Source organism: Echiichthys vipera (assembly GCF_963691815.1).
Source record: "Echiichthys vipera genome assembly, chromosome: 7".
NCBI lineage: Eukaryota > Metazoa > Chordata > Actinopteri > Perciformes > Trachinidae > Echiichthys > Echiichthys vipera.
In genome coordinates this window covers 4716311-4730265 of record NC_139832.1, presented here as the reverse complement: position 1 = coordinate 4730265, position 13955 = coordinate 4716311, and positions in this window count along the sequence as shown.

Here is a 13955-nt window from a genome sequence, read left to right as displayed (position 1 = left end):
TTAACACAGCGGATGTTCGAAACGGACAGAATAAGCTGGATGGACATTTTGGGGATTTGGATGCACAATTCGGAGTCTCAAGAAAGATCAGGGAGAGTAAAAGAAATGAATCTTCAGATGCAGCCAAGGCCAATAGATGGAGCATTACAGCAAACGATTGTGCAGATTAGATTCCTCTTGCTTAAGCTACTTTATGCAGCTTTACTCCAAGGAACACCATATTGAATTAGTCCATGGGGCCCAGAAGGCTGGACCTGCCATTTATTAGTCTTAATAGGATCATGATGATACCGGAATGTCTTTAAGTTGGTTACTATTAAAAAGGTTATGCCCGTTTTTGGGTTTCCACTCCCTGATTTACACAGGAAATGCGTTATCATTTTAAATATTACGTGTCATATAATATTGAAATATGGGAAAAAATGTAATATTTTTTGGGGCTGACAATCTTTGCTCCTTCAAACCAAGTAAAGGTCATTGAGTATGCAAAATAGTATTCTGCATTTGTGTTAGATTTAAAAATACACATGTTTTAAGTGTCCATACGCTGACACTCAGCACCATGGACAAGGCAATACAGGATGTGTGTAAGTCACGTATCTGTGTGTTATGTACATTGTTTGCGTATGTCTGTTGTCGTACATGACATCTTGTTGTTGCATAAGTCTAAATTTACTGATTACAACACCTAGTATTAGTGTTTCAGCTCTGAAATCAACTTGAGCTCCATGTTTTCAATAAGATGAATAAAAAAGTTAGTTGTTGCTTTAAGCGTACTTAGTTGAAAATATATGTTTATTACAACAATTATTACACAAAAATATGAAAAAAGATCTTGGTAGCTCGTAGGCATGGACACAGTCATACCCCAAACTTAAAGTCACATAGTATGTACCCTTTCATACAGAATCCAGTATTATCACGCCACCGAGGACGAGACAAAACAATGTTGAGTAACTCTTGGACCAGATTATTCAACATGGAAGTCGGAGACATCACCAAGGATCTTATCTGAACCTCCAGACACCCAGAGCCTCCTCATGTAAATCATGCCAATAATCACAACGTCCAAAACACCAATCCTGACTCCTACTGTACCGGCTACTTTCATATGGAACTCATTTGCACTGGCAATTTTAAAATCCTTTTGGCTGTGTAAATACAGTCAGTGGTTGTACGTACAACATTTAAGGTATAGAATAAATGTTCTATGTAGGATTATTTGAGAGGCTTCATTTAAAAGAGCCATTGGGATTCTATAAACCCAATCACAATGATTGTTTACAGTGACTTAAAGGTAAAAAACCCCTGTGTCCCATACATTCAATTCAACAGTGCAGGACAAACAGGGCAGGGAACAACTGGATATACAGTAGGGATGTAATTATAAGCTGAACTCACGATTTGATACAAAAAAAAGATCCTTTTACTCATCTCATCTCATCTTCAGCCTCTTATCCGGGGTCGGGTCGCGGGGGCAGCAGCTTTAGCAGGGGACCCCAAACTTCCCTTTCCCGGGCCACATTAACCAGCTCTAACTGGGGGATCCTGAGGCGTTCCCAGGCCAGTGTGGAGATCTAATCTCTCCACCTGGTCCTGGGTCTTCCCCGAGGCCTCCTCCCAGCTGGACGTGCCTGGAACACCTCCCTAGGGAGGCGCCCAGGGTTCATCCTTACCAGATGATCCTGAACCACCTCAACTGGCTCCTTTCAACACAAAGGAGCAGCGGCTCTACTCCGAGTTCCTCACGGATGCTGAACTTCTCCCCCTCTCTCTAAGGGAGACTCCAGCCAACCCTCCTTTTATTAAAATCTACAAAATGTATTTTCTCTTTAGGGTTGCCACTAACAACTACCCTGGGAATCCTCTGGGTACGAACTTTCAGAGCTCATTAACTATGTTTCATTTAGGCCACGTTCATCTATTTTCACTAACTTTCATTTATAGTTTAACGCAACAAAAGCAAAATGTGAACAAATGTTTACATATTCAAATGCAAAACTGTGGATTCAAACAAGTAACAGCAACACGATTAACAAAATAACAAAAATAGGGCTTATTATGTCATTTTGGTGACCCAGACATAACCTATTCTACCACCACACCAAATTATCTTCTCAAATGTAACTAAAATATAGTATTTGAATCAGTTATTTTTAAAAATCCACGTGAACCACTCCCCACATTTGCATAATTAGACCCACTGGACTGAAAAAATGTCACTTTAAAAGCTGATTCACCTGTTACTTCTGTCATTAACTACTTCCAAAACAATCCGTCAAGATTCAAGAAGCTTTATTTATCCCGAGGGAAATTATTGTGCAACAGTTTCAACACAAAGACAGGAAAGGGTCAGAGTGACAATAATAAGCATAAAAACATGAATCAAATCAAAATAAAGAGGCTTCATCAGTTCATGTACGCATGTGACCAGGCTGAGACGGGTCCTGGTGCTCTGGGGATAACGATGACCTGGACAAATGAGAACACCCGCAGTACTGTGTGATTCACTACCGAGCCTGTTAACCAGTATCTCTCTCTCTCTCTCTGTCTCCCTCTCTCTCTCTCTCTCCCCCCCTCTCCCTCTCCCTCTCTGTCTCTCTCTCTTTCTCTGTCTCCCTCTCTCTATTTCTCTCTCCCTCTCCCTCTCTCTCTCTCCCTCTCCCTCTCCCTCTCCCTCTCCCTCTCTCTCTCTCCCTCTCCCTCTCACTCTCTCTCTCTCTCTCCCCTCTCCCTCTCCCTCTCTGTCTCATTCTCTGTCTCTCTCTCTGTCTCATTCCCTGTCTCTCTCTCCCTCTCTGACTCTCTCTCTGTGTCTCTCTCTCTCTCCCTCTCTGTCTCCCTCTCTCTATCTCCCTCTCTGTCTCTCCCTCTCTCCCTCTCCCTCTCTGACTCTCTCTCTTTCTCTCTGTCTGTCTCATTCTCTGTCTGTCTCTCTCTCTCTCTGTGTCTGTCTGTCTCTCCCTCTCTCTCTGTCTGTCTGTCTCTCTCTCTCTCTCTCTCTCTCTCTCTCTCTCTCTATCTCTCTCTCTCTCTCTCCCTATCTCTCTGTCTCCCTCTCTCTCTGTCTCCCTCTCTCTCTCTCTCCCCTCTCCCTCTCCCTCTCTGTCTGTCTCTCTCTCTCTCTCTCTCTCTCTCTCTCTCTCTCTCTCTATCTCTCTCTATCTCTCTCTCTCTCCCTCTCTCTCTGTCTCCCTCTCTCTCTGTCTCCCTCTCTATGTCTCCCTCTCTCTCTCTCCCCTCTCCCTCTCCCTCTCTGTCTGTCTCTCTCTCTCTGTCTCATTCTCTGTCTCTCTGTCTCTCTCTCTCTCTCTCTCTCTGTCTCATTCCCTGTCTCTCTCTCCCTCTCTGACTCTCTCTCTCTCTCTCTCTCTCTCTCTCTGTCTCTCTCTCAGTGTGTCTCTCTCTCTCTCTGTCTCTCTCTCTCTCTCTCTCTCTCTCTCTCTCTCTCTCTCTGTCTCTCTGTCTGTTGATTCGAATGGAAGCCCTTTGCTGCTCTGTAAGACGCCTCTTAATGCAGCCTTGTGTCGCCACAGTATGAGTATGTCCGTGTTTTGTTACTTGTATCGGTTCTGAAAACAAGCCGTGACAAATCATTCTCCAGGAAAATGAATTTCAAGATAAAGTTTTGCGCAAGTTGAGGCATGTTCAATTTGTTGTGAGTGATACTACTGGGATAATTAGCACGATGTTGGATGTACGAAAACACACACATGCCTCTGTTCCTGGATCTGTTTACAAGGAATTCAAGTGCACCCTCAAATTATCCAAACATTTCACAGTAGCATTTCCATTCATGATACAGTGTGGCTGCTTGTGTGTCTTTAATTGGTGTTTTGCCATAACAGATGTGAACTTTACGGTCCACTTTTGTTTTGTTGTTTTTTGTTATTTGGCATATGTTTTTTATTTGAAAACAACCCTGTTAAACATTTTTGGGGAAAAGTTTGACAAAGATATAAATAAAAACTGAATGCAATCGTTTGCAAGTCATAGAAACCCCATACATAATTGAAAATGGCACAAAACTTTTCAAATGTTGATACTGAATGGCTCTCAGCAGGAAACCAGTGGATTGCTTACTCCAGGTGAAGGAGTTCAAGTACCTCGGGATCATGTTCACCAGTGAGGGGACGATGGAGCGTGAGTTTGGCCGGAGAATCAGAGCAGCGGGGGCGGTGCTGCAGTCGCTCTACCGCACCGTTGTGACGAAAAGAGAGCTGAGGAAGGCAAAGCTCTCGATCTACCAGTCAGTCCTGGTTCCTACCCTCACCTATGGTCATGAAAGCTGGGTCATGACCAAAGAAAGAGGTCACGGGTACAAGCAGCCAAAATGTGTTTCCTCAGGAGGGGGGCTGGAGTCTCCCTTAGAGAGAGGGGGAGAAGTTCAGCATCCGTGAGGAACTCGGAGTAGAGCCGCTGCTCCTTTGCGTTGAAAGGAGCCAGTTGAGGTGGTTCAGGATCATCTGGTAAGGATGAACCCTGGGCGCCTCCCTAGGGAGGTGTTCCAGGCACGTCCAGCTGGGAGGAGGCCTCGGGGAAGACCCAGGACCAGGTGGAGAGATTATATCTCCACACTGGCCTGGGAACGCCTCGGTATCCCCCAGTTAGAGCTGGTTAATGTGGCCCTGGAAAGGGAAGTTTGGGGTTATTTGTCTAGGAAGACGTTTCACCGCTCATCCTACTAAAATACCTGGTGTGGAGATCCAGGTATTTAACCTCTCACAAAGGTTAGAGGTTAAATGCCTGGATTTCCATCCCAGTTAGTTGGTCCAGTCCCAGCCTGGTCCTGGTCCTGGTCCTGGTCCTGTCCCAGCCTGGTCCTGGTCCTGGTCCTGGTCCAGTCCCAGCCTGGTCAGATGCGTAAATGAACTGATGAAGCCTCTTGGATGAGAGGTTAAACGTCTTCCTAGACAAATAACCAAGTCCAGTTGCTTTGAGGATAACGACGACCTGGACAAATGAGAATATTCACAGGATAACTTTTACAGTTTCTGTTTCATGGTTTGTTGAGACCTGGTCTCAAAGAGAGCGTGTACAGGAAACCCTTTGATCTTGCCTAACTGGAGCTAAAGAGTTCAGTTCTCTTTCTGACTAAATTTCCTCCAGCTTTCACTACTTTGACTTCTCAGATATAATTTCTATCTCAAAATGTAGAATTCTTTCAGAAAATGTGCTTGTTGTAGCACTAGCACTAAGTCCCTCTCTGCTCCCATTTTCTCCAATGTTAAAATGTGTTCAACCGAACTATCGGGCCGAGACAACTGCATGGTTTTAAAACTATGATTTATTAGTCATTTTTCCATTTTCCAAACAAAAAACTTATCTCCATGTTGACCAAACCCTTATAATTCTCAAAGTGAATACATTTTAACAATACAAGTCATAGTTTTTCCGTGAGAAGTTGTTTCGAAGCAAATTTCTATGCATTTCAGTGCAGAGACCAATGCTTTAGTTTGACCCACATATACACTGCAGGGCCTTCGCCATGGCAACCGCTGATTTGTCACAGCTGGGTGATGAGGTCAAAAGGTCAGTCCTAACAGAACTCAGCTGGGAACCATAGGGTCGCAGGTTGTGTTCATCGACCTCAGATTAAAAAATTTTATGTTTTGAGAAAAAAATGTGGCCCGGGAAAAGGAAGTTTGGGGTTCCCTGCTAGAGCTGCTGCCCCCGGGACCCGACCCTGGATAAGAGGCTGAAGATGAGATGAGAATCAGAATGTCTTTAGTGTCATTGCACAAAGTACTACGAAATAATAATAAAAAAACACCAGAGGACGCCAGACATCCATTAAGCAAGCTATCTCTCTCTCTATCCATCTATCTGAACTACACATGCACATTCCGTATTTGGAACAACCAAGTCAGTCGTCATAGTTCATTGGCCTCGCAGCCTCTGATTGGCTCTCAGAGTTGGAATCTGATTGGCTCTCACATAGCTCGCCTCTGATTAAGTCAAAGAGCTGGCCTCTGATTTAAGCTAACAGGGTTGACCTCTGATTGGCTCTCCAGAGCTGGCCTCTGATTGGATCTCACAGAGGTGGCCTCTGATTGGCTCTCCAGAGCTGGCCTCTGATTGGCTCTCATAGAGATGGCCTCTGATTGGCTCTCCAGAGCCCGAAGATCACAGCCGTCCAATTATGGTCTTGTCCCTTGTGTAAAGAGATTTCTTTAGATTGCCTCAAGAGGGAATCGTGGGTCTCTGTAAATCAACAATAAGTCACAGAGTGTGGTCTTTACCTACTCCATATGTAAATCGTCCTCAGATAACTTTTGTTATGAATAAAACTGAATTGAATTTAGATTATTTGACACTTTTATATTATCTACAGCACATGATGACATCTCCAATTACTAACTTTGCATTATATTATTCACATATACGGGTATATGTGTATACAACATATTGTATTGACTGAATAAATCTATCAGCATGCATTCGCCATTAATGTTCAGTTTTTATTTGACTTCCGAGTTATTTCTTTATATCACATTACATGTGAAGTATATATTTTGTTATGAATATAAACTGTGATAGATCTGCAGAAATTCATTACATGCAATATTTCTCAAATGATTCATTATAAACGCACGGACAAATGATAAAATGAGCCAAAACTGAGGTTCAAAAAAATGCATATATTGTAATCAACCTATTTACAGTGAGGAAATCTGTTTTCATATTATATTATTAGTATTAAGTCTTAAATAATTCACCAATAGTCTTTCAATAAATCATCTTTGGCCATCACAAGTAGTGTCACTAGATGGTGATAAAATAATGAGCAGGTCATGCATAATTCAGTGTGATTGTCAGCCTAATCCGACGTCACACCACTAATCTGTTTTTGTTGAATTGGAAAAAAAACATTATTACAGTAGTGCTACTATTATTAAATGATATTGTGCTAATCTGCTGAGACATGTATGTTCATCCTGGGTGATACACTGATAATTTAGAGTTACATTACCGATAAAGTAAGATCCACACAAAGCATTGGCCCCACCACGACCTGTTATTGTCCGCCATAAGAGCTGGAGCGTGTTAATAAATATTTCCTAACTTTTGAGTTTCCAAGAAAAAACCATGAAATGATGTTAGTCGCGCACATTAAGAAAGAGATCATGAGAGGGGAAGCTGCAGCATTTTGAACTCATGACTTCTAAAATTGAGACAGAGATCAATTGGTTATCTACAAAAACTCAAATATTTCTTTCTGAAACTGGGAAAAGTAAGTTTTTCTCACCAAACAAATCAGCTGTGATAGAATGGAGTTAATCAGACTTACCTACAGGTACGCCGACCCTTTAATATTTAGTTCGGTTCATTGAGGACTCTTAAATCGCCCGTAGGTGTGAATGGTTGTCCGTCTCTGTTCGTCTCTATGTGTCCTGTGATAGACTGGCGTCCTGTCCAGGGTGGACCCCGCCTCACGCCCGATGTCAACTGGGATCAGCTCCAGCCCCCCGTGACCCCGACAGGGACAAGCGTTTGAAGATGAATGAATGAATGAATGAATGAATGGCATCACGAGACTAATAGCAAACGAATATAGATGCAACTGGATAGACCTAGAGCCATGAACCAATTACAACCAATTAATTAAATTCAATTCAGTTTTATTTATAGTGCCAAATCATAACAAAAGTTATCTCAGGACACTTTACAGAGTAGGTAAAGACCACACTCTATGACTTATTTATGATAAACATAGACCCAACAATTCCCCCGTAGAGTATGTTGGCAACGAAAACCTTCCCTGTAACAGGCAGGAACGACAGACAGACGTAATTACAGTAACAAAATGGTGGTGTATGCTCAGGGATATTAAAATGTGTTTCTGAAAATATTTTATATGAGAAATAGGCAATACAGTAAGAGTAAATTGGGTCACATCTCTTTTAACCTGGTCTCTTGGTTCAGCAACCTACCCCCGAAAAAATGAAAATTCCCTAAACCAAATTGTGAGGTGGGCTAGTACGGCTGATCGGAGAGCCACAGCTGAACCTGGAACCCCTACACAGCAGGCAGCTACAGGAGGTGTTCCAGGCACATCCATGGGAGGAGGCCTCAGGGAAGACCCAGGACTAGGTGGAGAGATTAGATCTCCACACTGGCCTGGGAACGCCTCAGGATCCCCCAGTTAGAGCTGGTTAATGTGGCCCGGGAAAGGGAAGTTTGAGGTCCCCTGCTAAAGCTGCTGCCCCTGAGACCCGACCCCGGATAAGCGGTTGAAGACGAGATGAGATGAGACCTCTCTCGAACATCCAAGCGAGCTGAGTCAATACTAAAAGGTGTTGTCAACAGACTGCAGGCCACTGGCAGTTTACTTTTTTTATGGAGTATTCTTTTTTTTTTTCAATCTTGCAGTATTTATTATATGTCAGTAAATCTTGGTAACCTTTGCAAATATAAAGTATAATAAAACAGAAGTGGAGTACAAAGGTTTAATGTTGGTCTCAAATCACAGGTGTACACGTGTCGGCACATGACAAAGGCAAAATGAATATTTAATTATTCGACAACAACTAAAGCATCAGACCCTGCGTTCATTGTATCTTACACTTGACTTATGATGCAAGCAACCAGTAGCTTACCCACGTAGGTCGTCTTTCGGAGGCCCCTATCCTCTCATACTGCCTCATACTGTTTTATGACTTCCCAAACTGTCTCGCAGCCTGCATCTTTGTCTGGCTCTCTCCTCAAGCTTCGCATAATTGTTTGTGTTTAGAAAACAATCACACGGCCCATTCGCGCAGCCCCGCTATGACGACCCCGTCGACATTGAGGAGGTACTATGACAAACTCAAGTGTCATGGAAAACGCCGTGTCTGCTACCAAAACGGAGTCGGGTGGAGCTACTGTGTAATAGCAAGAGAGCGAGTAGACCCTTGGGTCAAACAAAGTGTGAGAGCGTAAAACTGTCACAAGTGTTGACGACGGTTACCTTCAGTGCATCATTCACTTTTAGGAGGTTCAGGCTCAACACTGTTAGTGGCAAACAGGGTTGATAGTAACTGCAGGCGACTGTGGATCAGTTGCAGTGTGGGTCGTCCTCTATTCGAGAGATTGGCGGCTCGATCCCCACCTCCACATGTCCACATGTCGAAGTGTCCTTGGGCAAGACACTGGACCCTGAATTTCTCCCCGTGCTGCGCAGGGGTGTGTAAATAGTCTTCTGACTACTCAGGGCGCTTTCACAGTGTTTGTCACATTCACCCGTTCACACAGACATTCACACTGACGGCAGTGGACATCTACATACCATCTAATCTAACCATTCACACCACATTTACACACCCATGCTCAGCACTGGGAAGAAATTCGGGGTTCAGTGTCTTGCCCAAGGACACTTCAACATGTGGACCGGGGGAGGTGGGGATCAAACTACCAATTTCCCGAATGGAGGACGATCCACTCTTCCACTGAGCCACAGCCGCCCCAATGGAATGTTGTTTTATTTTATTCAAACTCATATCGAAATTATAAATGTGAAGTTGTTACTGTAAGTACATGACATGCTCCTTTTTTTGCTAAATATAAGTAAACTAAGAGATCCAAACTCAAGCGTTACAATAATTGTTTTACCGATTCAAATCTACACAAGTGGATAATACAAAGTTTAATAGGTTAACTCAACTCAAAGTTAACAGTAGGAGAAAAATGAGGCGAGATGCCGGCTGAGTATCAGGGAATCCAGAGGGAGAATAATTCCTTCAAACAGGATCCATATCATATGTCTAGTCGTCAGTCTGCCAGACACAGGAGCATGTGATTACCAGGAAACTGGCAGGTAAAAAAAAAAAGCTGTTTTCAAATGCATTATAGGCTTTACAGTTCTCTGGAGCCAGTGGTGATAAGATAAAGTGGTTTACAAGAATGTAAGTGGAAGACCACTGAACTAGGGCCATGATGCAATAACTGGATTATGATAATTCATTAATTGTTCGTTTATCTCATGATCATTTTAAATAAATGAATAACTAAAGAAAACTTTGTTCGACCTCCTGGCAGACTGCCACAAAAACCACTTGGTCCAGGCTGACGAGGAATCTTTCCTGCCTGTCGTCATTAAACTGTACGACGCGTCACCTCCTCTCTGTAATACGGACTCAATCATAGACAATCTGCTCTTTTGCACATTATTCTGGTATCTTTGATCTTGTATATATTATATTCCTTCTTTAAATTTAAACTTGATATTTCATATAAATATATATTTATATTCTGTTTTTCTATTATGCTGTATGTTGTCTGTATAATATTTGTTGTTTGGAGTTTTGTAAAGAAAGTATTTAAGTAAAGTAATTATTCTGATTCAGATCACGAAAGTCACATTGTTTTCGTTGTCTTGCTGCATTGCTGCATCTTGAGGCACATTTGCCCTAGCCTGCTGTGGAGTGAAAGTGTGAAACCTTTATTGCTGTTTCAGCAGAACATCCATGCCTCCCTGTGTGTAACTTAACTTGTGCTTCGTAAAGTGCATGCAGTGTCAGCGGTCTACCCCCCTCCTGGCCCAGTTGTTGAAAAGCGTGTGCTAAAGTGCCCCCTGGGAGCCAAAATGCACGTTAAATTGCCCTCATTGCAGCCATAACATGTGTTTAAGTGCCCTCTAGGAGCCAAAATGTGTGCTAAAGTGTCTTTTAGGAGCCAAAATGCGTGCTAAAGTGCCATCTAGGAGCCAAAACATGTGCTAAAGTGCCCTCTTGGAAGCCAAAACGTGTGCTGAAGTGCCCTCTAGGAGCCAAAATGCGTGCTAAAGTGCCCTCTTGGAAGCCTAAAATGTGCTAAAGTTCCCTCTTGCAGACAAAAAGTGTGCTAAAGTGCCCTTTGGAGCCAAAACGTGTGCTAAAGTGCCCTCTTGAAAGCCAAAATGCGTGCTAAAGTGCCCTTTGGAGCCAAAACGTGTGCTAAAGTGCCCTCTTGGAAGCCAAAACGTGTACTAAAGTGCCCTCTAGGAGCCAAATTGCGTGCTAAAGTGCCCTCTTGAAAGCCAAAACGTGTGCTAAAATGCCCTCTTGGAAGCCAAAACATTTGCTAAAGTGCCCTCTAGGAGCCAAAATGCGTGCTAAAGTGCCCTCTTGGAAGCCAAAAAGTGTGCTAAAGTGCCCTCTTGGAGCCAACACGTGTGCTAAAGTGCCCTCTAGGAGCCAAATTGCGTGCTAAAGTCCACTCTTGAAAGCCAAAATGCGTGCTAAAGTGCCCTCTTGGAAGCCGAAACATGTGCTAAAGTGCCCTCTTGGAAGCTAAAATGCGTGCTAAAGTGCCCTCTTGGAAGCCAAAACATGTGCTAAAGTGCCCTCTTGGAAGCTAAAATGCGTGCTAAAGTGTCCTCTAGGAGCCAAAATGCGTGCTAAAGTGTCCTCTAGGAGCCAAAACGTGTGTTAAAGTGCTTTCTAGGAGCCAAAACGTGTGTTAAAGTGCCCTCTTCAGTGGCGAGGATGCGCTTTATGTGCCCTTGTTTTCTTGTTCTCCCTTGCCCTTAAAAAAGACTGTGCACGCCACTGTTTAAGGACTTGGTGGGTGGAAAAAGAATTAGTACTATGCAGCTCATTTATATAGTCCTCACTCGTCGGCTGCCCTATATGAGCAATAGCAGCAATGACTGATTTGTTCACTGCCGATGTGATTCAATATACAGTTTAATCATTTTGCTGAGAACAGAGAGAAGTGTAATGCCCCTCCAGTTGTTGCAGTGAAGTGCAGTGCAGCCTATGTACCTTTCTTTGGTACTTTAACAATAACTTCCTATCGCCCAGCCTGCTGGTATCTTCCCAGGTGGTTGCAGCTAGTTCTGGATCAGCTTCGAAGAGTTCTGCGTTTAAGGTGTCAGCACATGGGGATTTCCAATTCTTAAGTGATTTCACTGATAAGCCATTCAATAACAATAAATAATAAATAATAAGCGTCTCCACTTGCCATTAATCATCAAATCGATTATTGCAATGCACTTAACCATGGTGTCAGCCAAGCCTGTCTGTCTCGCCTGCGGCTAGTTGAGAACACACCAGCTTGTCTTTTCACTGGTACCCGTAAACCTGAGCACATCTCCCCTGTTCTGGCTTGTGGATGGGTTTTAAGATTTTATTATTAACATATAAATCATTGCAGGGGCAATCTCCAAAGTACCTCTCAGTCTAAAACCACTTATTCTATCAAAGACACCCAGACCATCTGACCAGCTGCTTCTGACTGTCCCGAGGTCAAGACCGAAGCTTAGGTGGGAAAGAGCCTTTTCAGTCACAGCTCCAAAGCTCTGGAATGCTCTTCCGCCACATGTTCAGCCGTCCCCCACACTGCCTGTTTTTAAACCAAACCTCATAACGCACTTTTATTCCTTGGCTTTTGGCTCGGTATGAGAGTTGCCCATCTTAATCCTTTTCCCTTTCCTATTGGTCTGAATGCTTTTATTGTTTTAGTGTCTTGTTGGTTCTAAGTTGGTCTTCTTGTGTTGTTTTGATGTCTGACTGTACAGCACTTTGGGTAACCTTGTTGTGCTTTATAATGTGCTTTATAAATAATTTGGAAATTGTTGATCCGGCTCTTGTCTTTCCCATTTGGTGAGAGTCAGTTTGGGGATGTTTATTGTGGGGAAACAGGGTGCCTCCAATAACCATGTTGTTAGATAAACAGAATGCAATGAATTGCTCACCATTGTTGTCCATCACTCCATTTTTTCACATTGCTCGCTCATATTTGCTGTTGCTGTTGCCCACCTTTGCATTTAGGTCACTGCGAACTATGCAAAGATAACGGTCTTCTTTGGACTTCAGATTGGAGGATGTTATAGAATAGGTCTTCTGATTCTTCTTTGGCATCATTGGTTGAATGATAGCATTAAATAACTGTAAGATTGTTGTGTTGTCCCTTGAAACTGATTCTTATTATTATGTTGTTGGTGGGTTTCCATTCACTGCTGGACTTCTCTATACCCCTTATGATTTTAGCCATCGCTTCACCCATTGTATGGGACTGTTTCTCCAGTGTTTTTGATTGATCCTGAATCCGTCCATCTAGCTTCACTTATCCTGAGCATGTTTAGGTTAGAACGTTTAATTTCTTTGGTGATCTGTGCTAACTTGTGACAACATTGGAGGTAGTCATACAAGATTTGGACTCATGGGGGCCTTCACATACAGATGTTGAAATTTCATTTGTTGCTATTCCTGCAGCATGAAGCGTTTTTTACATAATTGGTTTAACCAATAGCCATTACTGGCCACTGGAGGGGGTGGTAGAGTTGATTTGTTAGCCCTCTCCCTTATAACTATTGTCTTTCTGGTATCAGATTACAGGCTCATACCACAAAACCAGACAGGTTAAAGGTAGTGTACAAGCCGCCCAACACATCAAGTGCAAACAACTCCAGTAACCATGTAGGTGGTATTTGCCTCGCCAGTTACCATTACTGGCAACATGAGGCAGCAAAAGATGAGCAGTGGTACAATACATGTCAGGAGAAAAGGTGTGGACCTGGAGACAAAGTAATGTCACAAGGGACAAGTAAGAGATCTTCAAATGTGTATACTCGGCTCTGATGCAACTGAACATTGTCAGATATACACTGAAAATTAGAGATCACATTATAAATTTTTGATTTTATGAAGAAGAATTATCCTGTGGCTATAACACTGCTGTACTAGCAACCTTTTTTAAAATAACCTTTAACCTTTAACTTAAATTAACTAAGGCATTTTAACAAAAACCTTTATTTTCTAAAAAAAAAAATATATATATATATATCAGAAGAGAAGATTTATACAATGTTGTCTCAGGGCTATAGGATTCAAAAATGCGCCCACAGGACATCACTAGTTTCTCACAGTGCTCTGGTTTGATTGTGGTCCATTCTTCTTGCGGTCTCTTCCACAGTTTGGTTATTGTATTGGGTTTCTTAGCCATTACTTTGTTGCCAAGGATTTTCCAGAGATCCTCTATGGGATTCAGATCTG